Source organism: Rhinoderma darwinii, assembly GCF_050947455.1.
Source record: "Rhinoderma darwinii isolate aRhiDar2 chromosome 5 unlocalized genomic scaffold, aRhiDar2.hap1 SUPER_5_unloc_40, whole genome shotgun sequence".
Taxonomy (NCBI): Eukaryota; Metazoa; Chordata; class Amphibia; order Anura; family Rhinodermatidae; genus Rhinoderma; species Rhinoderma darwinii.
In genome coordinates, this window is record NW_027461799.1 from 334,308 (window position 1) to 361,684 (window position 27,377).

At 47.8% G+C, this 27,377-nt stretch overlaps 19 non-coding genes across 19 annotated transcripts; all 19 read right to left on the reverse strand.

Annotated features, from left to right (window-relative positions):
• Positions 1 to 150: 150 nt before the first annotated feature.
• LOC142692883 (U2 spliceosomal RNA) lies at positions 151 to 341 on the reverse strand. The gene has a single exon (XR_012861281.1). It is a non-coding gene; the product is annotated as a U2 spliceosomal RNA (small nuclear RNA).
• A 1,288-nt stretch (positions 342 to 1,629) lies between these two features.
• Positions 1,630 to 1,820, reverse strand: LOC142692887 (U2 spliceosomal RNA). The gene has a single exon (XR_012861283.1). It is a non-coding gene; the product is annotated as a U2 spliceosomal RNA (small nuclear RNA).
• A 1,288-nt stretch (positions 1,821 to 3,108) lies between these two features.
• On the reverse strand, positions 3,109 to 3,299 carry LOC142692888 (U2 spliceosomal RNA). The gene has a single exon (XR_012861284.1). It is a non-coding gene; the product is annotated as a U2 spliceosomal RNA (small nuclear RNA).
• Positions 3,300 to 4,583: 1,284 nt separating this feature from the next.
• Positions 4,584 to 4,774, reverse strand: LOC142692889 (U2 spliceosomal RNA). The gene has a single exon (XR_012861285.1). It is a non-coding gene; the product is annotated as a U2 spliceosomal RNA (small nuclear RNA).
• Positions 4,775 to 6,066: 1,292 nt separating this feature from the next.
• LOC142692890 (U2 spliceosomal RNA) lies at positions 6,067 to 6,257 on the reverse strand. The gene has a single exon (XR_012861286.1). It is a non-coding gene; the product is annotated as a U2 spliceosomal RNA (small nuclear RNA).
• A 1,296-nt stretch (positions 6,258 to 7,553) lies between these two features.
• Positions 7,554 to 7,744, reverse strand: LOC142692891 (U2 spliceosomal RNA). Its single transcript, XR_012861287.1, has one exon. It is a non-coding gene; the product is annotated as a U2 spliceosomal RNA (small nuclear RNA).
• A 1,288-nt stretch (positions 7,745 to 9,032) lies between these two features.
• LOC142692892 (U2 spliceosomal RNA) lies at positions 9,033 to 9,223 on the reverse strand. The gene has a single exon (XR_012861288.1). It is a non-coding gene; the product is annotated as a U2 spliceosomal RNA (small nuclear RNA).
• Positions 9,224 to 10,507: 1,284 nt separating this feature from the next.
• On the reverse strand, positions 10,508 to 10,698 carry LOC142692893 (U2 spliceosomal RNA). The gene has a single exon (XR_012861289.1). It is a non-coding gene; the product is annotated as a U2 spliceosomal RNA (small nuclear RNA).
• A 1,300-nt stretch (positions 10,699 to 11,998) lies between these two features.
• On the reverse strand, positions 11,999 to 12,189 carry LOC142692914 (U2 spliceosomal RNA). Its single transcript, XR_012861308.1, has one exon. It is a non-coding gene; the product is annotated as a U2 spliceosomal RNA (small nuclear RNA).
• A 1,276-nt stretch (positions 12,190 to 13,465) lies between these two features.
• Positions 13,466 to 13,656, reverse strand: LOC142692894 (U2 spliceosomal RNA). The gene has a single exon (XR_012861290.1). It is a non-coding gene; the product is annotated as a U2 spliceosomal RNA (small nuclear RNA).
• A 1,300-nt stretch (positions 13,657 to 14,956) lies between these two features.
• Positions 14,957 to 15,147, reverse strand: LOC142692895 (U2 spliceosomal RNA). Its single transcript, XR_012861291.1, has one exon. It is a non-coding gene; the product is annotated as a U2 spliceosomal RNA (small nuclear RNA).
• Positions 15,148 to 16,427: 1,280 nt separating this feature from the next.
• LOC142692897 (U2 spliceosomal RNA) lies at positions 16,428 to 16,618 on the reverse strand. Its single transcript, XR_012861292.1, has one exon. It is a non-coding gene; the product is annotated as a U2 spliceosomal RNA (small nuclear RNA).
• Positions 16,619 to 17,902: 1,284 nt separating this feature from the next.
• On the reverse strand, positions 17,903 to 18,093 carry LOC142692899 (U2 spliceosomal RNA). The gene has a single exon (XR_012861294.1). It is a non-coding gene; the product is annotated as a U2 spliceosomal RNA (small nuclear RNA).
• A 1,291-nt stretch (positions 18,094 to 19,384) lies between these two features.
• LOC142692900 (U2 spliceosomal RNA) lies at positions 19,385 to 19,575 on the reverse strand. Its single transcript, XR_012861295.1, has one exon. It is a non-coding gene; the product is annotated as a U2 spliceosomal RNA (small nuclear RNA).
• Positions 19,576 to 20,875: 1,300 nt separating this feature from the next.
• LOC142692901 (U2 spliceosomal RNA) lies at positions 20,876 to 21,066 on the reverse strand. The gene has a single exon (XR_012861296.1). It is a non-coding gene; the product is annotated as a U2 spliceosomal RNA (small nuclear RNA).
• A 1,280-nt stretch (positions 21,067 to 22,346) lies between these two features.
• On the reverse strand, positions 22,347 to 22,537 carry LOC142692902 (U2 spliceosomal RNA). Its single transcript, XR_012861297.1, has one exon. It is a non-coding gene; the product is annotated as a U2 spliceosomal RNA (small nuclear RNA).
• Positions 22,538 to 23,825: 1,288 nt separating this feature from the next.
• Positions 23,826 to 24,016, reverse strand: LOC142692903 (U2 spliceosomal RNA). The gene has a single exon (XR_012861298.1). It is a non-coding gene; the product is annotated as a U2 spliceosomal RNA (small nuclear RNA).
• Positions 24,017 to 25,300: 1,284 nt separating this feature from the next.
• On the reverse strand, positions 25,301 to 25,491 carry LOC142692927 (U2 spliceosomal RNA). Its single transcript, XR_012861320.1, has one exon. It is a non-coding gene; the product is annotated as a U2 spliceosomal RNA (small nuclear RNA).
• Positions 25,492 to 26,771: 1,280 nt separating this feature from the next.
• On the reverse strand, positions 26,772 to 26,962 carry LOC142692904 (U2 spliceosomal RNA). Its single transcript, XR_012861299.1, has one exon. It is a non-coding gene; the product is annotated as a U2 spliceosomal RNA (small nuclear RNA).
• Between the last annotated feature and the right edge of the window lie 415 nt (positions 26,963 to 27,377).

Genomic DNA, 27,377 nt, shown 5'->3' on the forward strand with positions numbered 1-27,377 from the left:
TGCATTTAATCAATGAGCTCATTATCACTCATGCATTGTCCAACAGGTGTTGAAATAATGGGATTAAAAGGGGAGATCCCTTCAGAAAGACAGAAACAATAGCAAAGACAAAAAACACTTTTGGAATCTGCTTTTAGTCAACACATAAGGAAAGGGTGCACCGGTCCTGGAAATACTGCAATACCAGGTCAATGCGTGGAGTGGACAGAGCAAGCTCTATTTCCATCTCCCTGTTCTAAAAATCCATTTAATATATGGTCCCCAGATAGGGGACGTATCAGATATTAAACTGATAAGAACAGATACTACACTTGATCTTAGCCAAAAGGCCGAGAAGCGATAACCCGAACGGGCCGCGCGTTGCCCGAGCCTGCCCGATACTGCTGTTCAGCCCTTGCAGCGATTGATTCAGCCTACTTCTAGGCAATTCCATGGGGCCCTGCAGGCTCACACACTCACAGCTACACGGGAGGTGAATAAAGGCCGGAGAGGAAGCCAGACAGGATTTGCTTCTTTTGCTTGCACCACAATGCAGTGCTGAAAGAGGAGGAATCTACATAAAAACGCCTTCCTGGCAACGCCCAAATGCCCTGCTGCCATGCAGATAAACACTGGCAGCGGCAGCAAGTGCATGCCCACAGCCACCCCTTGTTCCTTCACACCTTGTATCAGCTGTAATCCAGTCCAGTCCAGTGCTGCCTGCTGAGCAGCACTGACCAACACTGCCTGGGCCCAGGCTTTTATCTCTGAGGCCCCATTATGATGTCAGAAAGCTGGCTCTGGAATCCTGAGGGCTCCACTATGACACGTGCAAAGTTCCGTCTGAACTTTATATAAGACGGTGAGGCTCAGTCAGTCACTCAGTGTTGCCTGAGAGGGCAACACTGCAACAGCCGGCCGCCAGGCTGTCTTTTTTTTGCACAGCTAGTTGCCTCCAGGAGGCCACAAGAGGGAGACAAGGGACTGCAAAATGGAAAATAGGCATCCACCAACTTTACAGACAACTTCTCCTTGCTCCTACAACCTCCATCCTTGCACAGTTTGTTATTCTTCTAGGTAACATAGTAACAAATCCAAATTGCTGCTCTCTTTGTAGGCAAGCAAGGCTTTGTTGCAACTGCAATTCTTACTTCTTCTTGAAATGTAGGGACGACAGTACATTCCATCACATCCATCTAGTGTACACAGGTAGGTCCATTGTGGCGGGCAGGCGAGCGGGCGGGCTGCTTTATTGGCTGTTTGCTGTTCCCCTACTCCACTCCACTATTTGACTGTTGTGCTGCATCAATCAATCAATCAATCAATCAATCAATCAATCAATCAATCAATCAGTGGCTGGCTCAGGTGCAGCTCTTTAACTTACCTAAAAGGGAGGGCGGAGAGAAGACAAGGAAGGTGAATGAGGTGTTCCAATGTGAAATGCCGGAAACACAGAAACACAGACGACACACAACAAGAGGTGGCAATCTATTCATTAATTGCATTTAATCAATGAGCTCATTATCACTCATGCATTGTCCAACAGGTGTTGAAATAATGGGATTAAAAGGGGAGATCCCTTCAGAAAGACAGAAACAATAGCAAAGACAAAAAACACTTTTGGAATCTGCTTTTAGTCAACACATAAGGAAAGGGTGCACCGGTCCTGGAAATACTGCAATACCAGGTCAATGCGTGGAGTGGACAGAGCAAGCTCTATTTCCATCTCCCTGTTCTAAAAATCCATTTAATATATGGTCCCCAGATAGGGGACGTATCAGATATTAAACTGATAAGAACAGATACTACACTTGATCTTAGCCAAAAGGCCGAGAAGCGATAACCCGAACGGGCCGCGCGTTGCCCGAGCCTGCCCGATACTGCTGTTCAGCCCTTGCAGCGATTCAGCCTACTTCTAGGCAATTCCATGGGGCCCTGCAGGCTCACACACTCACAGCTACACGGGAGGTGAATAAAGGCCGGAGAGGAAGCCAGACAGGATTTGCTTCTTTTGCTTGCACCACAATGCAGTGCTGAAAGAGGAGGAATCTACATAAAAACGCCTTCCTGGCAACGCCCAAATGCCCTGCTGCCATGCAGATAAACACTGGCAGCGGCAGCAAGTGCATGCCCACAGCCACCCCTTGTTCCTTCACACCTTGTATCAGCTGTAATCCAGTCCAGTCCAGTGCTGCCTGCTGAGCAGCACTGACCAACACTGCCTGGGCCCAGGCTTTTATCTCTGAGGCCCCATTATGATGTCAGAAAGCTGGCTCTGGAATCCTGAGGGCTCCACTATGACACGTGCAAAGTTCCGTCTGAACTTTATATAAGACGGTGAGGCTCAGTCAGTCACTCAGTGTTGCCTGAGAGGGCAACACTGCAACAGCCGGCCGCCAGGCTGTCTTTTTTTTGCACAGCTAGTTGCCTCCAGGAGGCCACAAGAGGGAGACAAGGGACTGCAAAATGGAAAATAGGCATCCACCAACTTTACAGACAACTTCTCCTTGCTCCTACAACCTCCATCCTTGCACAGTTTGTTATTCTTCTAGGTAACATAGTAACAAATCCAAATTGCTGCTCTCTTTGTAGGCAAGCAAGGCTTTGTTGCAACTGCAATTCTTACTTCTTCTTGAAATGTAGGGACGACAGTACATTCCATCACATCCATCTAGTGTACACAGGTAGGTCCATTGTGGCGGGCAGGCGAGCGGGCGGGCTGCTTTATTGGCTGTTTGCTGTTCCCCTACTCCACTCCACTATTTGACTGTTGTGCTGCATCAATCAATCAATCAATCAATCAATCAATCAATCAATCAATCAATCAATCAGTGGCTGGCTCAGGTGCAGCTCTTTAACTTACCTAAAAGGGAGGGCGGAGAGAAGACAAGGAAGGTGAATGAGGTGTTCCAATGTGAAATGCCGGAAACACAGAAACACAGACGACACACAACAAGAGGTGGCAATCTATTCATTAATTGCATTTAATCAATGAGCTCATTATCACTCATGCATTGTCCAACAGGTGTTGAAATAATGGGATTAAAAGGGGAGATCCCTTCAGAAAGACAGAAACAATAGCAAAGACAAAAAACACTTTTGGAATCTGCTTTTAGTCAACACATAAGGAAAGGGTGCACCGGTCCTGGAAATACTGCAATACCAGGTCAATGCGTGGAGTGGACAGAGCAAGCTCTATTTCCATCTCCCTGTTCTAAAAATCCATTTAATATATGGTCCCCAGATAGGGGACGTATCAGATATTAAACTGATAAGAACAGATACTACACTTGATCTTAGCCAAAAGGCCGAGAAGCGATAACCCGAACGGGCCGCGCGTTGCCCGAGCCTGCCCGATACTGCTGTTCAGCCCTTGCAGCGATTCAGCCTACTTCTAGGCAATTCCATGGGGCCCTGCAGGCTCACACACTCACAGCTACACGGGAGGTGAATAAAGGCCGGAGAGGAAGCCAGACAGGATTTGCTTCTTTTGCTTGCACCACAATGCAGTGCTGAAAGAGGAGGAATCTACATAAAAACGCCTTCCTGGCAACGCCCAAATGCCCTGCTGCCATGCAGATAAACACTGGCAGCGGCAGCAAGTGCATGCCCACAGCCACCCCTTGTTCCTTCACACCTTGTATCAGCTGTAATCCAGTCCAGTCCAGTGCTGCCTGCTGAGCAGCACTGACCAACACTGCCTGGGCCCAGGCTTTTATCTCTGAGGCCCCATTATGATGTCAGAAAGCTGGCTCTGGAATCCTGAGGGCTCCACTATGACACGTGCAAAGTTCCGTCTGAACTTTATATAAGACGGTGAGGCTCAGTCAGTCACTCAGTGTTGCCTGAGAGGGCAACACTGCAACAGCCGGCCGCCAGGCTGTCTTTTTTTTGCACAGCTAGTTGCCTCCAGGAGGCCACAAGAGGGAGACAAGGGACTGCAAAATGGAAAATAGGCATCCACCAACTTTACAGACAACTTCTCCTTGCTCCTACAACCTCCATCCTTGCACAGTTTGTTATTCTTCTAGGTAACATAGTAACAAATCCAAATTGCTGCTCTCTTTGTAGGCAAGCAAGGCTTTGTTGCAACTGCAATTCTTACTTCTTCTTGAAATGTAGGGACGACAGTACATTCCATCACATCCATCTAGTGTACACAGGTAGGTCCATTGTGGCGGGCAGGCGAGCGGGCGGGCTGCTTTATTGGCTGTTTGCTGTTCCCCTACTCCACTCCACTATTTGACTGTTGTGCTGCATCAATCAATCAATCAATCAATCAATCAATCAATCAATCAATCAATCAGTGGCTGGCTCAGGTGCAGCTCTTTAACTTACCTAAAAGGGAGGGCGGAGAGAAGACAAGGAAGGTGAATGAGGTGTTCCAATGTGAAATGCCGGAAACACAGAAACACAGACGACACACAACAAGAGGTGGCAATCTATTCATTAATTGCATTTAATCAATGAGCTCATTATCACTCATGCATTGTCCAACAGGTGTTGAAATAATGGGATTAAAAGGGGAGATCCCTTCAGAAAGACAGAAACAATAGCAAAGACAAAAAACACTTTTGGAATCTGCTTTTAGTCAACACATAAGGAAAGGGTGCACCGGTCCTGGAAATACTGCAATACCAGGTCAATGCGTGGAGTGGACAGAGCAAGCTCTATTTCCATCTCCCTGTTCTAAAAATCCATTTAATATATGGTCCCCAGATAGGGGACGTATCAGATATTAAACTGATAAGAACAGATACTACACTTGATCTTAGCCAAAAGGCCGAGAAGCGATAACCCGAACGGGCCGCGCGTTGCCCGAGCCTGCCCGATACTGCTGTTCAGCCCTTGCAGCGATTCAGCCTACTTCTAGGCAATTCCATGGGGCCCTGCAGGCTCACACACTCACAGCTACACGGGAGGTGAATAAAGGCCGGAGAGGAAGCCAGACAGGATTTGCTTCTTTTGCTTGCACCACAATGCAGTGCTGAAAGAGGAGGAATCTACATAAAAACGCCTTCCTGGCAACGCCCAAATGCCCTGCTGCCATGCAGATAAACACTGGCAGCGGCAGCAAGTGCATGCCCACAGCCACCCCTTGTTCCTTCACACCTTGTATCAGCTGTAATCCAGTCCAGTCCAGTGCTGCCTGCTGAGCAGCACTGACCAACACTGCCTGGGCCCAGGCTTTTATCTCTGAGGCCCCATTATAATGTCAGAAAGCTGGCTCTGGAATCCTGAGGGCTCCACTATGACACGTGCAAAGTTCCGTCTGAACTTTATATAAGACGGTGAGGCTCAGTCAGTCACTCAGTGTTGCCTGAGAGGGCAACACTGCAACAGCCGGCCGCCAGGCTGTCTTTTTTTTGCACAGCTAGTTGCCTCCAGGAGGCCACAAGAGGGAGACAAGGGACTGCAAAATGGAAAATAGGCATCCACCAACTTTACAGACAACTTCTCCTTGCTCCTACAACCTCCATCCTTGCACAGTTTGTTATTCTTCTAGGTAACATAGTAACAAATCCAAATTGCTGCTCTCTTTGTAGGCAAGCAAGGCTTTGTTGCAACTGCAATTCTTACTTCTTCTTGAAATGTAGGGACGACAGTACATTCCATCACATCCATCTAGTGTACACAGGTAGGTCCATTGTGGCGGGCAGGCGAGCGGGCGGGCTGCTTTATTGGCTGTTTGCTGTTCCCCTACTCCACTCCACTATTTGACTGTTGTGCTGCATCAATCAATCAATCAATCAATCAATCAATCAATCAATCAATCAATCAATCAATCAGTGGCTGGCTCAGGTGCAGCTCTTTAACTTACCTAAAAGGGAGGGCGGAGAGAAGACAAGGAAGGTGAATGAGGTGTTCCAATGTGAAATGCCGGAAACACAGAAACACAGACGACACACAACAAGAGGTGGCAATCTATTCATTAATTGCATTTAATCAATGAGCTCATTATCACTCATGCATTGTCCAACAGGTGTTGAAATAATGGGATTAAAAGGGGAGATCCCTTCAGAAAGACAGAAACAATAGCAAAGACAAAAAACACTTTTGGAATCTGCTTTTAGTCAACACATAAGGAAAGGGTGCACCGGTCCTGGAAATACTGCAATACCAGGTCAATGCGTGGAGTGGACAGAGCAAGCTCTATTTCCATCTCCCTGTTCTAAAAATCCATTTAATATATGGTCCCCAGATAGGGGACGTATCAGATATTAAACTGATAAGAACAGATACTACACTTGATCTTAGCCAAAAGGCCGAGAAGCGATAACCCGAACGGGCCGCGCGTTGCCCGAGCCTGCCCGATACTGCTGTTCAGCCCTTGCAGCGATTCAGCCTACTTCTAGGCAATTCCATGGGGCCCTGCAGGCTCACACACTCACAGCTACACGGGAGGTGAATAAAGGCCGGAGAGGAAGCCAGACAGGATTTGCTTCTTTTGCTTGCACCACAATGCAGTGCTGAAAGAGGAGGAATCTACATAAAAACGCCTTCCTGGCAACGCCCAAATGCCCTGCTGCCATGCAGATAAACACTGGCAGCGGCAGCAAGTGCATGCCCACAGCCACCCCTTGTTCCTTCACACCTTGTATCAGCTGTAATCCAGTCCAGTCCAGTGCTGCCTGCTGAGCAGCACTGACCAACACTGCCTGGGCCCAGGCTTTTATCTCTGAGGCCCCATTATGATGTCAGAAAGCTGGCTCTGGAATCCTGAGGGCTCCACTATGACACGTGCAAAGTTCCGTCTGAACTTTATATAAGACGGTGAGGCTCAGTCAGTCACTCAGTGTTGCTTGAGAGGGCAACACTGCAACAGCCGGCCGCCAGGCTGTCTTTTTTTTGCACAGCTAGTTGCCTCCAGGAGGCCACAAGAGGGAGACAAGGGACTGCAAAATGGAAAATAGGCATCCACCAACTTTACAGACAACTTCTCCTTGCTCCTACAACCTCCATCCTTGCACAGTTTGTTATTCTTCTAGGTAACATAGTAACAAATCCAAATTGCTGCTCTCTTTGTAGGCAAGCAAGGCTTTGTTGCAACTGCAATTCTTACTTCTTCTTGAAATGTAGGGACGACAGTACATTCCATCACATCCATCTAGTGTACACAGGTAGGTCCATTGTGGCGGGCAGGCGAGCGGGCGGGCTGCTTTATTGGCTGTTTGCTGTTCCCCTACTCCACTCCACTATTTGACTGTTGTGCTGCATCAATCAATCAATCAATCAATCAATCAATCAATCAATCAATCAATCAATCAATCAATCAGTGGCTGGCTCAGGTGCAGCTCTTTAACTTACCTAAAAGGGAGGGCGGAGAGAAGACAAGGAAGGTGAATGAGGTGTTCCAATGTGAAATGCCGGAAACACAGAAACACAGACGACACACAACAAGAGGTGGCAATCTATTCATTAATTGCATTTAATCAATGAGCTCATTATCACTCATGCATTGTCCAACAGGTGTTGAAATAATGGGATTAAAAGGGGAGATCCCTTCAGAAAGACAGAAACAATAGCAAAGACAAAAAACACTTTTGGAATCTGCTTTTAGTCAACACATAAGGAAAGGGTGCACCGGTCCTGGAAATACTGCAATACCAGGTCAATGCGTGGAGTGGACAGAGCAAGCTCTATTTCCATCTCCCTGTTCTAAAAATCCATTTAATATATGGTCCCCAGATAGGGGACGTATCAGATATTAAACTGATAAGAACAGATACTACACTTGATCTTAGCCAAAAGGCCGAGAAGCGATAACCCGAACGGGCCGCGCGTTGCCCGAGCCTGCCCGATACTGCTGTTCAGCCCTTGCAGCGATTCAGCCTACTTCTAGGCAATTCCATGGGGCCCTGCAGGCTCACACACTCACAGCTACACGGGAGGTGAATAAAGGCCGGAGAGGAAGCCAGACAGGATTTGCTTCTTTTGCTTGCACCACAATGCAGTGCTGAAAGAGGAGGAATCTACATAAAAACGCCTTCCTGGCAACGCCCAAATGCCCTGCTGCCATGCAGATAAACACTGGCAGCGGCAGCAAGTGCATGCCCACAGCCACCCCTTGTTCCTTCACACCTTGTATCAGCTGTAATCCAGTCCAGTCCAGTGCTGCCTGCTGAGCAGCACTGACCAACACTGCCTGGGCCCAGGCTTTTATCTCTGAGGCCCCATTATGATGTCAGAAAGCTGGCTCTGGAATCCTGAGGGCTCCACTATGACACGTGCAAAGTTCCGTCTGAACTTTATATAAGACGGTGAGGCTCAGTCAGTCACTCAGTGTTGCCTGAGAGGGCAACACTGCAACAGCCGGCCGCCAGGCTGTCTTTTTTTTGCACAGCTAGTTGCCTCCAGGAGGCCACAAGAGGGAGACAAGGGACTGCAAAATGGAAAATAGGCATCCACCAACTTTACAGACAACTTCTCCTTGCTCCTACAACCTCCATCCTTGCACAGTTTGTTATTCTTCTAGGTAACATAGTAACAAATCCAAATTGCTGCTCTCTTTGTAGGCAAGCAAGGCTTTGTTGCAACTGCAATTCTTACTTCTTCTTGAAATGTAGGGACGACAGTACATTCCATCACATCCATCTAGTGTACACAGGTAGGTCCATTGTGGCGGGCAGGCGAGCGGGCGGGCTGCTTTATTGGCTGTTTGCTGTTCCCCTACTCCACTCCACTATTTGACTGTTGTGCTGCATCAATCAATCAATCAATCAATCAATCAATCAATCAATCAATCAATCAATCAGTGGCTGGCTCAGGTGCAGCTCTTTAACTTACCTAAAAGGGAGGGCGGAGAGAAGACAAGGAAGGTGAATGAGGTGTTCCAATGTGAAATGCCGGAAACACAGAAACACAGACGACACACAACAAGAGGTGGCAATCTATTCATTAATTGCATTTAATCAATGAGCTCATTATCACTCATGCATTGTCCAACAGGTGTTGAAATAATGGGATTAAAAGGGGAGATCCCTTCAGAAAGACAGAAACAATAGCAAAGACAAAAAACACTTTTGGAATCTGCTTTTAGTCAACACATAAGGAAAGGGTGCACCGGTCCTGGAAATACTGCAATACCAGGTCAATGCGTGGAGTGGACAGAGCAAGCTCTATTTCCATCTCCCTGTTCTAAAAATCCATTTAATATATGGTCCCCAGATAGGGGACGTATCAGATATTAAACTGATAAGAACAGATACTACACTTGATCTTAGCCAAAAGGCCGAGAAGCGATAACCCGAACGGGCCGCGCGTTGCCCGAGCCTGCCCGATACTGCTGTTCAGCCCTTGCAGCGATTCAGCCTACTTCTAGGCAATTCCATGGGGCCCTGCAGGCTCACACACTCACAGCTACACGGGAGGTGAATAAAGGCCGGAGAGGAAGCCAGACAGGATTTGCTTCTTTTGCTTGCACCACAATGCAGTGCTGAAAGAGGAGGAATCTACATAAAAACACCTTCCTGGCAACGCCCAAATGCCCTGCTGCCATGCAGATAAACACTGGCAGCGGCAGCAAGTGCATGCCCACAGCCACCCCTTGTTCCTTCACACCTTGTATCAGCTGTAATCCAGTCCAGTCCAGTGCTGCCTGCTGAGCAGCACTGACCAACACTGCCTGGGCCCAGGCTTTTATCTCTGAGGCCCCATTATGATGTCAGAAAGCTGGCTCTGGAATCCTGAGGGCTCCACTATGACACGTGCAAAGTTCCGTCTGAACTTTATATAAGACGGTGAGGCTCAGTCAGTCACTCAGTGTTGCCTGAGAGGGCAACACTGCAACAGCCGGCCGCCAGGCTGTCTTTTTTTTGCACAGCTAGTTGCCTCCAGGAGGCCACAAGAGGGAGACAAGGGACTGCAAAATGGAAAATAGGCATCCACCAACTTTACAGACAACTTCTCCTTGCTCCTACAACCTCCATCCTTGCACAGTTTGTTATTCTTCTAGGTAACATAGTAACAAATCCAAATTGCTGCTCTCTTTGTAGGCAAGCAAGGCTTTGTTGCAACTGCAATTCTTACTTCTTCTTGAAATGTAGGGACGACAGTACATTCCATCACATCCATCTAGTGTACACAGGTAGGTCCATTGTGGCGGGCAGGCGAGCGGGCGGGCTGCTTTATTGGCTGTTTGCTGTTCCCCTACTCCACTCCACTATTTGACTGTTGTGCTGCATCAATCAATCAATCAATCAATCAATCAATCAATCAATCAATCAATCAGTGGCTGGCTCAGGTGCAGCTCTTTAACTTACCTAAAAGGGAGGGCGGAGAGAAGACAAGGAAGGTGAATGAGGTGTTCCAATGTGAAATGCCGGAAACACAGAAACACAGACGACACACAACAAGAGGTGGCAATCTATTCATTAATTGCATTTAATCAATGAGCTCATTATCACTCATGCATTGTCCAACAGGTGTTGAAATAATGGGATTAAAAGGGGAGATCCCTTCAGAAAGACAGAAACAATAGCAAAGACAAAAAACACTTTTGGAATCTGCTTTTAGTCAACACATAAGGAAAGGGTGCACCGGTCCTGGAAATACTGCAATACCAGGTCAATGCGTGGAGTGGACAGAGCAAGCTCTATTTCCATCTCCCTGTTCTAAAAATCCATTTAATATATGGTCCCCAGATAGGGGACGTATCAGATATTAAACTGATAAGAACAGATACTACACTTGATCTTAGCCAAAAGGCCGAGAAGCGATAACCCGAACGGGCCGCGCGTTGCCCGAGCCTGCCCGATACTGCTGTTCAGCCCTTGCAGCGATTCAGCCTACTTCTAGGCAATTCCATGGGGCCCTGCAGGCTCACACACTCACAGCTACACGGGAGGTGAATAAAGGCCGGAGAGGAAGCCAGACAGGATTTGCTTCTTTTGCTTGCACCACAATGCAGTGCTGAAAGAGGAGGAATCTACATAAAAACGCCTTCCTGGCAACGCCCAAATGCCCTGCTGCCATGCAGATAAACACTGGCAGCGGCAGCAAGTGCATGCCCACAGCCACCCCTTGTTCCTTCACACCTTGTATCAGCTGTAATCCAGTCCAGTCCAGTGCTGCCTGCTGAGCAGCACTGACCAACACTGCCTGGGCCCAGGCTTTTATCTCTGAGGCCCCATTATGATGTCAGAAAGCTGGCTCTGGAATCCTGAGGGCTCCACTATGACACGTGCAAAGTTCCGTCTGAACTTTATATAAGACGGTGAGGCTCAGTCAGTCACTCAGTGTTGCCTGAGAGGGCAACACTGCAACAGCCGGCCGCCAGGCTGTCTTTTTTTTGCACAGCTAGTTGCCTCCAGGAGGCCACAAGAGGGAGACAAGGGACTGCAAAATGGAAAATAGGCATCCACCAACTTTACAGACAACTTCTCCTTGCTCCTACAACCTCCATCCTTGCACAGTTTGTTATTCTTCTAGGTAACATAGTAACAAATCCAAATTGCTGCTCTCTTTGTAGGCAAGCAAGGCTTTGTTGCAACTGCAATTCTTACTTCTTCTTGAAATGTAGGGACGACAGTACATTCCATCACATCCATCTAGTGTACACAGGTAGGTCCATTGTGGCGGGCAGGCGAGCGGGCGGGCTGCTTTATTGGCTGTTTGCTGTTCCCCTACTCCACTCCACTATTTGACTGTTGTGCTGCATCAATCAATCAATCAATCAATCAATCAATCAATCAATCAATCAATCAATCAATCAATCAATCAGTGGCTGGCTCAGGTGCAGCTCTTTAACTTACCTAAAAGGGAGGGCGGAGAGAAGACAAGGAAGGTGAATGAGGTGTTCCAACGTGAAATGCCGGAAACACAGAAACACAGACGACACACAACAAGAGGTGGCAATCTATTCATTAATTGCATTTAATCAATGAGCTCATTATCACTCATGCATTGTCCAACAGGTGTTGAAATAATGGGATTAAAAGGGGAGATCCCTTCAGAAAGACAGAAACAATAGCAAAGACAAAAAACACTTTTGGAATCTGCTTTTAGTCAACACATAAGGAAAGGGTGCACCGGTCCTGGAAATACTGCAATACCAGGTCAATGCGTGGAGTGGACAGAGCAAGCTCTATTTCCATCTCCCTGTTCTAAAAATCCATTTAATATATGGTCCCCAGATAGGGGACGTATCAGATATTAAACTGATAAGAACAGATACTACACTTGATCTTAGCCAAAAGGCCGAGAAGCGTTAACCCGAACGGGCCGCGCGTTGCCCGAGCCTGCCCGATACTGCTGTTCAGCCCTTGCAGCGATTCAGCCTACTTCTAGGCAATTCCATGGGGCCCTGCAGGCTCACACACTCACAGCTACACGGGAGGTGAATAAAGGCCGGAGAGGAAGCCAGACAGGATTTGCTTCTTTTGCTTGCACCACAATGCAGTGCTGAAAGAGGAGGAATCTACATAAAAACGCCTTCCTGGCAACGCCCAAATGCCCTGCTGCCATGCAGATAAACACTGGCAGCGGCAGCAAGTGCATGCCCACAGCCACCCCTTGTTCCTTCACACCTTGTATCAGCTGTAATCCAGTCCAGTCCAGTGCTGCCTGCTGAGCAGCACTGACCAACACTGCCTGGGCCCAGGCTTTTATCTCTGAGGCCCCATTATGATGTCAGAAAGCTGGCTCTGGAATCCTGAGGGCTCCACTATGACACGTGCAAAGTTCCGTCTGAACTTTATATAAGACGGTGAGGCTCAGTCAGTCACTCAGTGTTGCCTGAGAGGGAAACACTGCAACAGCCGGCCGCCAGGCTGTCTTTTTTTTGCACAGCTAGTTGCCTCCAGGAGGCCACAAGAGGGAGACAAGGGACTGCAAAATGGAAAATAGGCATCCACCAACTTTACAGACAACTTCTCCTTGCTCCTACAACCTCCATCCTTGCACAGTTTGTTATTCTTCTAGGTAACATAGTAACAAATCCAAATTGCTGCTCTCTTTGTAGGCAAGCAAGGCTTTGTTGCAACTGCAATTCTTACTTCTTCTTGAAATGTAGGGACGACAGTACATTCCATCACATCCATCTAGTGTACACAGGTAGGTCCATTGTGGCGGGCAGGCGAGCGGGCGGGCTGCTTTATTGGCTGTTTGCTGTTCCCCTACTCCACTCCACTATTTGACTGTTGTGCTGCATCAATCAATCAATCAATCAATCAATCAATCAATCAATCAGTGGCTGGCTCAGGTGCAGCTCTTTAACTTACCTAAAAGGGAGGGCGGAGAGAAGACAAGGAAGGTGAATGAGGTGTTCCAATGTGAAATGCCGGAAACACAGAAACACAGACGACACACAACAAGAGGTGGCAATCTATTCATTAATTGCATTTAATCAATGAGCTCATTATCACTCATGCATTGTCCAACAGGTGTTGAAATAATGGGATTAAAAGGGGAGATCCCTTCAGAAAGACAGAAACAATAGCAAAGACAAAAAACACTTTTGGAATCTGCTTTTAGTCAACACATAAGGAAAGGGTGCACCGGTCCTGGAAATACTGCAATACCAGGTCAATGCGTGGAGTGGACAGAGCAAGCTCTATTTCCATCTCCCTGTTCTAAAAATCCATTTAATATATGGTCCCCAGATAGGGGACGTATCAGATATTAAACTGATAAGAACAGATACTACACTTGATCTTAGCCAAAAGGCCGAGAAGCGATAACCCGAACGGGCCGCGCGTTGCCCGAGCCTGCCCGATACTGCTGTTCAGCCCTTGCAGCGATTCAGCCTACTTCTAGGCAATTCCATGGGGCCCTGCAGGCTCACACACTCACAGCTACACGGGAGGTGAATAAAGGCCGGAGAGGAAGCCAGACAGGATTTGCTTCTTTTGCTTGCACCACAATGCAGTGCTGAAAGAGGAGGAATCTACATAAAAACGCCTTCCTGGCAACGCCCAAATGCCCTGCTGCCATGCAGATAAACACTGGCAGCGGCAGCAAGTGCATGCCCACAGCCACCCCTTGTTCCTTCACACCTTGTATCAGCTGTAATCCAGTCCAGTCCAGTGCTGCCTGCTGAGCAGCACTGACCAACACTGCCTGGGCCCAGGCTTTTATCTCTGAGGCCCCATTATGATGTCAGAAAGCTGGCTCTGGAATCCTGAGGGCTCCACTATGACACGTGCAAAGTTCCGTCTGAACTTTATATAAGACGGTGAGGCTCAGTCAGTCACTCAGTGTTGCCTGAGAGGGCAACACTGCAACAGCCGGCCGCCAGGCTGTCTTTTTTTTGCACAGCTAGTTGCCTCCAGGAGGCCACAAGAGGGAGACAAGGGACTGCAAAATGGAAAATAGGCATCCACCAACTTTACAGACAACTTCTCCTTGCTCCTACAACCTCCATCCTTGCACAGTTTGTTATTCTTCTAGGTAACATAGTAACAAATCCAAATTGCTGCTCTCTTTGTAGGCAAGCAAGGCTTTGTTGCAACTGCAATTCTTACTTCTTCTTGAAATGTAGGGACGACAGTACATTCCATCACATCCATCTAGTGTACACAGGTAGGTCCATTGTGGCGGGCAGGCGAGCGGGCGGGCTGCTTTATTGGCTGTTTGCTGTTCCCCTACTCCACTCCACTATTTGACTGTTGTGCTGCATCAATCAATCAATCAATCAATCAATCAATCAATCAATCAATCAATCAATCAATCAATCAATCAGTGGCTGGCTCAGGTGCAGCTCTTTAACTTACCTAAAAGGGAGGGCGGAGAGAAGACAAGGAAGGTGAATGAGGTGTTCCAATGTGAAATGCCGGAAACACAGAAACACAGACGACACACAACAAGAGGTGGCAATCTATTCATTAATTGCATTTAATCAATGAGCTCATTATCACTCATGCATTGTCCAACAGGTGTTGAAATAATGGGATTAAAAGGGGAGATCCCTTCAGAAAGACAGAAACAATAGCAAAGACAAAAAACACTTTTGGAATCTGCTTTTAGTCAACACATAAGGAAAGGGTGCACCGGTCCTGGAAATACTGCAATACCAGGTCAATGCGTGGAGTGGACAGAGCAAGCTCTATTTCCATCTCCCTGTTCTAAAAATCCATTTAATATATGGTCCCCAGATAGGGGACGTATCAGATATTAAACTGATAAGAACAGATACTACACTTGATCTTAGCCAAAAGGCCGAGAAGCGATAACCCGAACGGGCCGCGCGTTGCCCGAGCCTGCCCGATACTGCTGTTCAGCCCTTGCAGCGATTCAGCCTACTTCTAGGCAATTCCATGGGGCCCTGCAGGCTCACACACTCACAGCTACACGGGAGGTGAATAAAGGCCGGAGAGGAAGCCAGACAGGATTTGCTTCTTTTGCTTGCACCACAATGCAGTGCTGAAAGAGGAGGAATCTACATAAAAACGCCTTCCTGGCAACGCCCAAATGCCCTGCTGCCATGCAGATAAACACTGGCAGCGGCAGCAAGTGCATGCCCACAGCCACCCCTTGTTCCTTCACACCTTGTATCAGCTGTAATCCAGTCCAGTCCAGTGCTGCCTGCTGAGCAGCACTGACCAACACTGCCTGGGCCCAGGCTTTTATCTCTGAGGCCCCATTATGATGTCAGAAAGCTGGCTCTGGAATCCTGAGGGCTCCACTATGACACGTGCAAAGTTCCGTCTGAACTTTATATAAGACGGTGAGGCTCAGTCAGTCACTCAGTGTTGCCTGAGAGGGCAACACTGCAACAGCCGGCCGCCAGGCTGTCTTTTTTTTGCACAGCTAGTTGCCTCCAGGAGGCCACAAGAGGGAGACAAGGGACTGCAAAATGGAAAATAGGCATCCACCAACTTTACAGACAACTTCTCCTTGCTCCTACAACCTCCATCCTTGCACAGTTTGTTATTCTTCTAGGTAACATAGTAACAAATCCAAATTGCTGCTCTCTTTGTAGGCAAGCAAGGCTTTGTTGCAACTGCAATTCTTACTTCTTCTTGAAATGTAGGGACGACAGTACATTCCATCACATCCATCTAGTGTACACAGGTAGGTCCATTGTGGCGGGCAGGCGAGCGGGCGGGCTGCTTTATTGGCTGTTTGCTGTTCCCCTACTCCACTCCACTATTTGACTGTTGTGCTGCATCAATCAATCAATCAATCAATCAATCAATCAATCAATCAATCAGTGGCTGGCTCAGGTGCAGCTCTTTAACTTACCTAAAAGGGAGGGCGGAGAGAAGACAAGGAAGGTGAATGAGGTGTTCCAATGTGAAATGCCGGAAACACAGAAACACAGACGACACACAACAAGAGGTGGCAATCTATTCATTAATTGCATTTAATCAATGAGCTCATTATCACTCATGCATTGTCCAACAGGTGTTGAAATAATGGGATTAAAAGGGGAGATCCCTTCAGAAAGACAGAAACAATAGCAAAGACAAAAAACACTTTTGGAATCTGCTTTTAGTCAACACATAAGGAAAGGGTGCACCGGTCCTGGAAATACTGCAATACCAGGTCAATGCGTGGAGTGGACAGAGCAAGCTCTATTTCCATCTCCCTGTTCTAAAAATCCATTTAATATATGGTCCCCAGATAGGGGACGTATCAGATATTAAACTGATAAGAACAGATACTACACTTGATCTTAGCCAAAAGGCCGAGAAGCGATAACCCGAACGGGCCGCGCGTTGCCCGAGCCTGCCCGATACTGCTGTTCAGCCCTTGCAGCGATTCAGCCTACTTCTAGGCAATTCCATGGGGCCCTGCAGGCTCACACACTCACAGCTACACGGGAGGTGAATAAAGGCCGGAGAGGAAGCCAGACAGGATTTGCTTCTTTTGCTTGCACCACAATGCAGTGCTGAAAGAGGAGGAATCTACATAAAAACGCCTTCCTGGCAACGCCCAAATGCCCTGCTGCCATGCAGATAAACACTGGCAGCGGCAGCAAGTGCATGCCCACAGCCACCCCTTGTTCCTTCACACCTTGTATCAGCTGTAATCCAGTCCAGTCCAGTGCTGCCTGCTGAGCAGCACTGACCAACACTGCCTGGGCCCAGGCTTTTATCTCTGAGGCCCCATTATGATGTCAGAAAGCTGGCTCTGGAATCCTGAGGGCTCCACTATGACACGTGCAAAGTTCCGTCTGAACTTTATATAAGACGGTGAGGCTCAGTCAGTCACTCAGTGTTGCCTGAGAGGGCAACACTGCAACAGCCGGCCGCCAGGCTGTCTTTTTTTTGCACAGCTAGTTGCCTCCAGGAGGCCACAAGAGGGAGACAAGGGACTGCAAAATGGAAAATAGGCATCCACCAACTTTACAGACAACTTCTCCTTGCTCCTACAACCTCCATCCTTGCACAGTTTGTTATTCTTCTAGGTAACATAGTAACAAATCCAAATTGCTGCTCTCTTTGTAGGCAAGCAAGGCTTTGTTGCAACTGCAATTCTTACTTCTTCTTGAAATGTAGGGACGACAGTACATTCCATCACATCCATCTAGTGTACACAGGTAGGTCCATTGTGGCGGGCAGGCGAGCGGGTGGGCTGCTTTATTGGCTGTTTGCTGTTCCCCTACTCCACTCCACTATTTGACTGTTGTGCTGCATCAATCAATCAATCAATCAATCAATCAATCAATCAATCAATCAATCAGTGGCTGGCTCAGGTGCAGCTCTTTAACTTACCTAAAAGGGAGGGCGGAGAGAAGACAAGGAAGGTGAATGAGGTGTTCCAATGTGAAATGCCGGAAACACAGAAACACAGACGACACACAACAAGAGGTGGCAATCTATTCATTAATTGCATTTAATCAATGAGCTCATTATCACTCATGCATTGTCCAACAGGTGTTGAAATAATGGGATTAAAAGGGGAGATCCCTTCAGAAAGACAGAAACAATAGCAAAGACAAAAAACACTTTTGGAATCTGCTTTTAGTCAACACATAAGGAAAGGGTGCACCGGTCCTGGAAATACTGCAATACCAGGTCAATGCGTGGAGTGGACAGAGCAAGCTCTATTTCCATCTCCCTGTTCTAAAAATCCATTTAATATATGGTCCCCAGATAGGGGACGTATCAGATATTAAACTGATAAGAACAGATACTACACTTGATCTTAGCCAAAAGGCCGAGAAGCGATAACCCGAACGGGCCGCGCGTTGCCCGAGCCTGCCCGATACTGCTGTTCAGCCCTTGCAGCGATTCAGCCTACTTCTAGGCAATTCCATGGGGCCCTGCAGGCTCACACACTCACAGCTACACGGAGGTGAATAAAGGCCGGAGAGGAAGCCAGACAGGATTTGTTCTTTTGCTTGCACCACAATGCAGTGCTGAATGAGGAGGAATCTACATAAAAACGCCTTCCTGGCAACGCCCAAATGCCCTGCTGCCATGCAGATAAACACTGGCAGCGGCAGCAAGTGCATGCCCACAGCCACCCCTTGTTCCTTCACACCTTGTATCAGCTGTAATCCAGTCCAGTCCAGTGCTGCCTGCTGAGCAGCACTGACCAACACTGCCTGGGCCCAGGCTTTTATCTCTGAGGCCCCATTATGATGTCAGAAAGCTGGCTCTGGAATCCTGAGGGCTCCACTATGACACGTGCAAAGTTCCGTCTGAACTTTATATAAGACGGTGAGGCTCAGTCAGTCACTCAGTGTTGCCTGAGAGGGCAACACTGCAACAGCCGGCCGCCAGGCTGTCTTTTTTTTGCACAGCTAGTTGCCTCCAGGAGGCCACAAGAGGGAGACAAGGGACTGCAAAATGGAAAATAGGCATCCACCAACTTTACAGACAACTTCTCCTTGCTCCTACAACCTCCATCCTTGCACAGTTTGTTATTCTTCTAGGTAACATAGTAACAAATCCAAATTGCTGCTCTCTTTGTAGGCAAGCAAGGCTTTGTTGCAACTGCAATTCTTACTTCTTCTTGAAATGTAGGGACGACAGTACATTCCATCACATCCATCTAGTGTACACAGGTAGGTCCATTGTGGCGGGCAGGCGAGCGGGCGGGCTGCTTTATTGGCTGTTTGCTGTTCCCCTACTCCACTCCACTATTTGACTGTTGTGCTGCATCAATCAATCAATCAATCAATCAATCAATCAATCAATCAATCAATCAATCAATCAATCAGTGGCTGGCTCAGGTGCAGCTCTTTAACTTACCTAAAAGGGAGGGCGGAGAGAAGACAAGGAAGGTGAATGAGGTGTTCCAATGTGAAATGCCGGAAACACAGAAACACAGACGACACACAAGAGGTGGCAATCTATTCATTAATTGCATTTAATCAATGAGCTCATTATCACTCATGCATTGTCCAACAGGTGTTGAAATAATGGGATTAAAAGGGGAGATCCCTTCAGAAAGACAGAAACAATAGCAAAGACAAAAAACACTTTTGGAATCTGCTTTTAGTCAACACATAAGGAAAGGGTGCACCGGTCCTGGAAATACTGCAATACCAGGTCAATGCGTGGAGTGGACAGAGCAAGCTCTATTTCCATCTCCCTGTTCTAAAAATCCATTTAATATATGGTCCCCAGATAGGGGACGTATCAGATATTAAACTGATAAGAACAGATACTACACTTGATCTTAGCCAAAAGGCCGAGAAGCGATAACCCGAACGGGCCGCGCGTTGCCCGAGCCTGCCCGATACTGCTGTTCAGCCCTTGCAGCGATTCAGCCTACTTCTAGGCAATTCCATGGGGCCCTGCAGGCTCACACACTCACAGCTACACGGGAGGTGAATAAAGGCCGGAGAGGAAGCCAGACAGGATTTGCTTCTTTTGCTTGCACCACAATGCAGTGCTGAAAGAGGAGGAATCTACATAAAAACGCCTTCCTGGCAACGCCCAAATGCCCTGCTGCCATGCAGATAAACACTGGCAGCGGCAGCAAGTGCATGCCCACAGCCACCCCTTGTTCCTTCACACCTTGTATCAGCTGTAATCCAGTCCAGTCCAGTGCTGCCTGCTGAGCAGCACTGACCAACACTGCCTGGGCCCAGGCTTTTATCTCTGAGGCCCCATTATGATGTCAGAAAGCTGGCTCTGGAATCCTGAGGGCTCCACTATGACACGTGCAAAGTTCCGTCTGAACTTTATATAAGACGGTGAGGCTCAGTCAGTCACTCAGTGTTGCCTGAGAGGGCAACACTGCAACAGCCGGCCGCCAGGCTGTCTTTTTTTTGCACAGCTAGTTGCCTCCAGGAGGCCACAAGAGGGAGACAAGGGACTGCAAAATGGAAAATAGGCATCCACCAACTTTACAGACAACTTCTCCTTGCTCCTACAACCTCCATCCTTGCACAGTTTGTTATTCTTCTAGGTAACATAGTAACAAATCCAAATTGCTGCTCTCTTTGTAGGCAAGCAAGGCTTTGTTGCAACTGCAATTCTTACTTCTTCTTGAAATGTAGGGACGACAGTACATTCCATCACATCCATCTAGTGTACACAGGTAGGTCCATTGTGGCGGGCAGGCGAGCGGGCGGGCTGCTTTATTGGCTGTTTGCTGTTCCCCTACTCCACTCCACTATTTGACTGTTGTGCTGCATCAATCAATCAATCAATCAATCAATCAATCAATCAATCAATCAATCAATCAATCAATCAATCAGTGGCTGGCTCAGGTGCAGCTCTTTAACTTACCTAAAAGGGAGGGCGGAGAGAAGACAAGGAAGGTGAATGAGGTGTTCCAATGTGAAATGCCGGAAACACAGAAACACAGACGACACACAACAAGAGGTGGCAATCTATTCATTAATTGCATTTAATCAATGAGCTCATTATCACTCATGCATTGTCCAACAGGTGTTGAAATAATGGGATTAAAAGGGGAGATCCCTTCAGAAAGACAGAAACAATAGCAAAGATAAAAAACACTTTTGGAATCTGCTTTTAGTCAACACATAAGGAAAGGGTGCACCGGTCCTGGAAATACTGCAATACCAGGTCAATGCGTGGAGTGGACAGAGCAAGCTCTATTTCCATCTCCCTGTTCTAAAAATCCATTTAATATATGGTCCCCAGATAGGGGACGTATCAGATATTAAACTGATAAGAACAGATACTACACTTGATCTTAGCCAAAAGGCCGAGAAGCGATAACCCGAACGGGCCGCGCGTTGCCCGAGCCTGCCCGATACTGCTGTTCAGCCCTTGCAGCGATTCAGCCTACTTCTAGGCAATTCCATGGGGCCCTGCAGGCTCACACACTCACAGCTACACGGGAGGTGAATAAAGGCCGGAGAGGAAGCCAGACAGGATTTGCTTCTTTTGCTTGCACCACAATGCAGTGCTGAAAGAGGAGGAATCTACATAAAAACGCCTTCCTGGCAACGCCCAAATGCCCTGCTGCCATGCAGATAAACACTGGCAGCGGCAGCAAGTGCATGCCCACAGCCACCCCTTGTTCCTTCACACCTTGTATCAGCTGTAATCCAGTCCAGTCCAGTGCTGCCTGCTGAGCAGCACTGACCAACACTGCCTGGGCCCAGGCTTTTATCTCTGAGGCCCCATTATGATGTCAGAAAGCTGGCTCTGGAATCCTGAGGGCTCCACTATGACACGTGCAAAGTTCCGTCTGAACTTTATATAAGACGGTGAGGCTCAGTCAGTCACTCAGTGTTGCCTGAGAGGGCAACACTGCAACAGCCGGCCGCCAGGCTGTCTTTTTTTTGCACAGCTAGTTGCCTCCAGGAGGCCACAAGAGGGAGACAAGGGACTGCAAAATGGAAAATAGGCATCCACCAACTTTACAGACAACTTCTCCTTGCTCCTACAACCTCCATCCTTGCACAGTTTGTTATTCTTCTAGGTAACATAGTAACAAATCCAAATTGCTGCTCTCTTTGTAGGCAAGCAAGGCTTTGTTGCAACTGCAATTCTTACTTCTTCTTGAAATGTAGGGACGACAGTACATTCCATCACATCCATCTAGTGTACACAGGTAGGTCCATTGTGGCGGGCAGGCGAGCGGGCGGGCTGCTTTATTGGCTGTTTGCTGTTCCCCTACTCCACTCCACTATTTGACTGTTGTGCTGCATCAATCAATCAATCAATCAATCAATCAATCAATCAATCAATCAGTGGCTGGCTCAGGTGCAGCTCTTTAACTTACCTAAAAGGGAGGGCGGAGAGAAGACAAGGAAGGTGAATGAGGTGTTCCAATGTGAAATGCCGGAAACACAGAAACACAGACGACACACAACAAGAGGTGGCAATCTATTCATTAATTGCATTTAATCAATGAGCTCATTATCACTCATGCATTGTCCAACAGGTGTTGAAATAATGGGATTAAAAGGGGAGATCCCTTCAGAAAGACAGAAACAATAGCAAAGACAAAAAACACTTTTGGAATCTGCTTTTAGTCAACACATAAGGAAAGGGTGCACCGGTCCTGGAAATACTGCAATACCAGGTCAATGCGTGGAGTGGACAGAGCAAGCTCTATTTCCATCTCCCTGTTCTAAAAATCCATTTAATATATGGTCCCCAGATAGGGGACGTATCAGATATTAAACTGATAAGAACAGATACTACACTTGATCTTAGCCAAAAGGCCGAGAAGCGATAACCCGAACGGGCCGCGCGTTGCCCGAGCCTGCCCGATACTGCTGTTCAGCCCTTGCAGCGATTCAGCCTACTTCTAGGCAATTCCATGGGGCCCTGCAGGCTCACACACTCACAGCTACACGGGAGGTGAATAAAGGCCGGAGAGGAAGCCAGACAGGATTTGCTTCTTTTGCTTGCACCACAATGCAGTGCTGAAAGAGGAGGAATCTACATAAAAATGCCTTCCTGGCAACGCCCAAATGCCCTGCTGCCATGCAGATAAACACTGGCAGCGGCAGCAAGTGCATGCCCACAGCCACCCCTTGTTCCTTCACACCTTGTATCAGCTGTAATCCAGTCCAGTCCAGTGCTGCCTGCTGAGCAGCACTGACCAACACTGCCTGGGCCCAGGCTTTTATCTCTGAGGCCCCATTATGATGTCAGAAAGCTGGCTCTGGAATCCTGAGGGCTCCACTATGACACGTGCAAAGTTCCGTCTGAACTTTATATAAGACGGTGAGGCTCAGTCAGTCACTCAGTGTTGCCTGAGAGGGCAACACTGCAACAGCCGGCCGCCAGGCTGTCTTTTTTTTGCACAGCTAGTTGCCTCCAGGAGGCCACAAGAGGGAGACAAGGGACTGCAAAATGGAAAATAGGCATCCACCAACTTTACAGACAACTTCTCCTTGCTCCTACAACCTCCATCCTTGCACAGTTTGTTATTCTTCTAGGTAACATAGTAACAAATCCAAATTGCTGCTCTCTTTGTAGGCAAGCAAGGCTTTGTTGCAACTGCAATTCTTACTTCTTCTTGAAATGTAGGGACGACAGTACATTCCATCACATCCATCTAGTGTACACAGGTAGGTCCATTGTGGCGGGCAGGCGAGCGGGCGGGCTGCTTTATTGGCTGTTTGCTGTTCCCCTACTCCACTCCACTATTTGACTGTTGTGCTGCATCAATCAATCAATCAATCAATCAATCAATCAATCAATCAATCAATCAATCAGTGGCTGGCTCAGGTGCAGCTCTTTAACTTACCTAAAAGGGAGGGCGGAGAGAAGACAAGGAAGGTGAATGAGGTGTTCCAATGTGAAATGCCGGAAACACAGAAACACAGACGACACACAACAAGAGGTGGCAATCTATTCATTAATTGCATTTAATCAATGAGCTCATTATCACTCATGCATTGTCCAACAGGTGTTGAAATAATGGGATTAAAAGGGGAGATCCCTTCAGAAAGACAGAAACAATAGCAAAGACAAAAAACACTTTTGGAATCTGCTTTTAGTCAACACATAAGGAAAGGGTGCACCGGTCCTGGAAATACTGCAATACCAGGTCAATGCGTGGAGTGGACAGAGCAAGCTCTATTTCCATCTCCCTGTTCTAAAAATCCATTTAATATATGGTCCCCAGATAGGGGACGTATCAGATATTAAACTGATAAGAACAGATACTACACTTGATCTTAGCCAAAAGGCCGAGAAGCGATAACCCGAACGGGCCGCGCGTTGCCCGAGCCTGCCCGATACTGCTGTTCAGCCCTTGCAGCGATTCAGCCTACTTCTAGGCAATTCCATGGGGCCCTGCAGGCTCACACACTCACAGCTACACGGGAGGTGAATAAAGGCCGGAGAGGAAGCCAGACAGGATTTGCTTCTTTTGCTTGCACCACAATGCAGTGCTGAAAGAGGAGGAATCTACATAAAAACGCCTTCCTGGCAACGCCCAAATGCCCTGCTGCCATGCAGATAAACACTGGCAGCGGCAGCAAGTGCATGCCCACAGCCACCCCTTGTTCCTTCACACCTTGTATCAGCTGTAATCCAGTCCAGTCCAGTGCTGCCTGCTGAGCAGCACTGACCAACACTGCCTGGGCCCAGGCTTTTATCTCTGAGGCCCCATTATGATGTCAGAAAGCTGGCTCTGGAATCCTGAGGGCTCCACTATGACACGTGCAAAGTTCCGTCTGAACTTTATATAAGACGGTGAGGCTCAGTCAGTCACTCAGTGTTGCCTGAGAGGGCAACACTGCAACAGCCGGCCGCCAGGCTGTCTTTTTTTTGCACAGCTAGTTGCCTCCAGGAGGCCACAAGAGGGAGACAAGGGACTGCAAAATGGAAAATAGGCATCCACCAACTTTACAGACAACTTCTCCTTGCTCCTACAACCTCCATCCTTGCACAGTTTGTTATTCTTCTAGGTAACATAGTAACAAATCCAAATTGCTGCTCTCTTTGTAGGCAAGCAAGGCTTTGTTGCAACTGCAATTCTTACTTCTTCTTGAAATGTAGGGACGACAGTACATTCCATCACATCCATCTAGTGTACACAGGTAGGTCCATTGTGGCGGGCAGGCGAGCGGGCGGGCTGCTTTATTGGCTGTTTGCTGTTCCCCTACTCCACTCCACTATTTGACTGTTGTGCTGCATCAATCAATCAATCAATCAATCAATCAATCAATCAATCAATCAATCAGTGGCTGGCTCAGGTGCAGCTCTTTAACTTACCTAAAAGGGAGGGCGGAGAGAAGACAAGGAAGGTGAATGAGGTGTTCCAATGTGAAATGCCGGAAACACAGAAACACAGACGACACACAACAAGAGGTGGCAATCTATTCATTAATTGCATTTAATCAATGAGCTCATTATCACTCATGCATTGTCCAACAGGTGTTGAAATAATGGGATTAAAAGGGGAGATCCCTTCAGAAAGACAGAAACAATAGCAAAGACAAAAAACACTTTTGGAATCTGCTTTTAGTCAACACATAAGGAAAGGGTGCACCGGTCCTGGAAATACTGCAATACCAGGTCAATGCGTGGAGTGGACAGAGCAAGCTCTATTTCCATCTCCCTGTTCTAAAAATCCATTTAATATATGGTCCCCAGATAGGGGACGTATCAGATATTAAACTGATAAGAACAGATACTACACTTGATCTTAGCCAAAAGTCCGAGAAGCGATAACCCGAACGGGCCGCGCGTTGCCCGAGCCTGCCCGATACTGCTGTTCAGCCCTTGCAGCGATTCAGCCTACTTCTAGGCAATTCCATGGGGCCCTGCAGGCTCACACACTCACAGCTACACGGGAGGTGAATAAAGGCCGGAGAGGAAGCCAGACAGGATTTGCTTCTTTTGCTTGCACCACAATGCAGTGCTGAAAGAGGAGGAATCTACATAAAAACGCCTTCCTGGCAACGCCCAAATGCCCTGCTGCCATGCAGATAAACACTGGCAGCGGCAGCAAGTGCATGCCCACAGCCACCCCTTGTTCCTTCACACCTTGTATCAGCTGTAATCCAGTCCAGTCCAGTGCTGCCTGCTGAGCAGCACTGACCAACACTGCCTGGGCCCAGGCTTTTATCTCTGAGGCCCCATTATGATGTCAGAAAGCTGGCTCTGGAATCCTGAGGGCTCCACTATGACACGTGCAAAGTTCCGTCTGAACTTTATATAAGACGGTGAGGCTCAGTCAGTCACTCAGTGTTGCCTGAGAGGGCAACACTGCAACAGCCGGCCGCCAGGCTGTCTTTTTTTTGCACAGCTAGTTGCCTCCAGGAGGCCACAAGAGGGAGACAAGGGACTGCAAAATGGAAAATAGGCATCCACCAACTTTACAGACAACTTCTCCTTGCTCCTACAACCTCCATCCTTGCACAGTTTGTTATTCTTCTAGGTAACATAGTAACAAATCCAAATTGCTGCTCTCTTTGTAGGCAAGCAAGGCTTTGTTGCAACTGCAATTCTTACTTCTTCTTGAAATGTAGGGACGACAGTACATTCCATCACATCCATCTAGTGTACACAGGTAGGTCCATTGTGGCGGGCAGGCGAGCGGGCGGGCTGCTTTATTGGCTGTTTGCTGTTCCCCTACTCCACTCCACTATTTGACTGTTGTGCTGCATCAATCAATCAATCAATCAATCAATCAATCAATCAATCAATCAGTGGCTGGCTCAGGTGCAGCTCTTTAACTTACCTAAAAGGGAGGGCGGAGAGAAGACAAGGAAGGTGAATGAGGTGTTCCAATGTGAAATGCCGGAAACACAGAAACACAGACGACACACAACAAGAGGTGGCAATCTATTCATTAATTGCATTTAATCAATGAGCTCATTATCACTCATGCATTGTCCAACAGGTGTTGAAATAATGGGATTAAAAGGGGAGATCCCTTCAGAAAGACAGAAACAATAGCAAAGACAAAAAACACTTTTGGAATCTGCTTTTAGTCAACACATAAGGAAAGGGTGCACCGGTCCTGGAAATACTGCAATACCAGGTCAATGCGTGGAGTGGACAGAGCAAGCTCTATTTCCATCTCCCTGTTCTAAAAATCCATTTAATATATGGTCCCCAGATAGGGGACGTATCAGATATTAAACTGATAAGAACAGATACTACACTTGATCTTAGCCAAAAGGCCGAGAAGCGATAACCCGAACGGGCCGCGCGTTGCCCGAGCCTGCCCGATACTGCTGTTCAGCCCTTGCAGCGATTCAGCCTACTTCTAGGCAATTCCATGGGGCCCTGCAGGCTCACACACTCACAGCTACACGGGAGGTGAATAAAGGCCGGAGAGGAAGCCAGACAGGATTTGCTTCTTTTGCTTGCACCACAATGCAGTGCTGAAAGAGGAGGAATCTACATAAAAACGCCTTCCTGGCAACGCCCAAATGCCCTGCTGCCATGCAGATAAACACTGGCAGCGGCAGCAAGTGCATGCCCACAGCCACCCCTTGTTCCTTCACACCTTGTATCAGCTGTAATCCAGTCCAGTCCAGTGCTGCCTGCTGAGCAGCACTGACCAACACTGCCTGGGCCCAGGCTTTTATCTCTGAGGCCCCATTA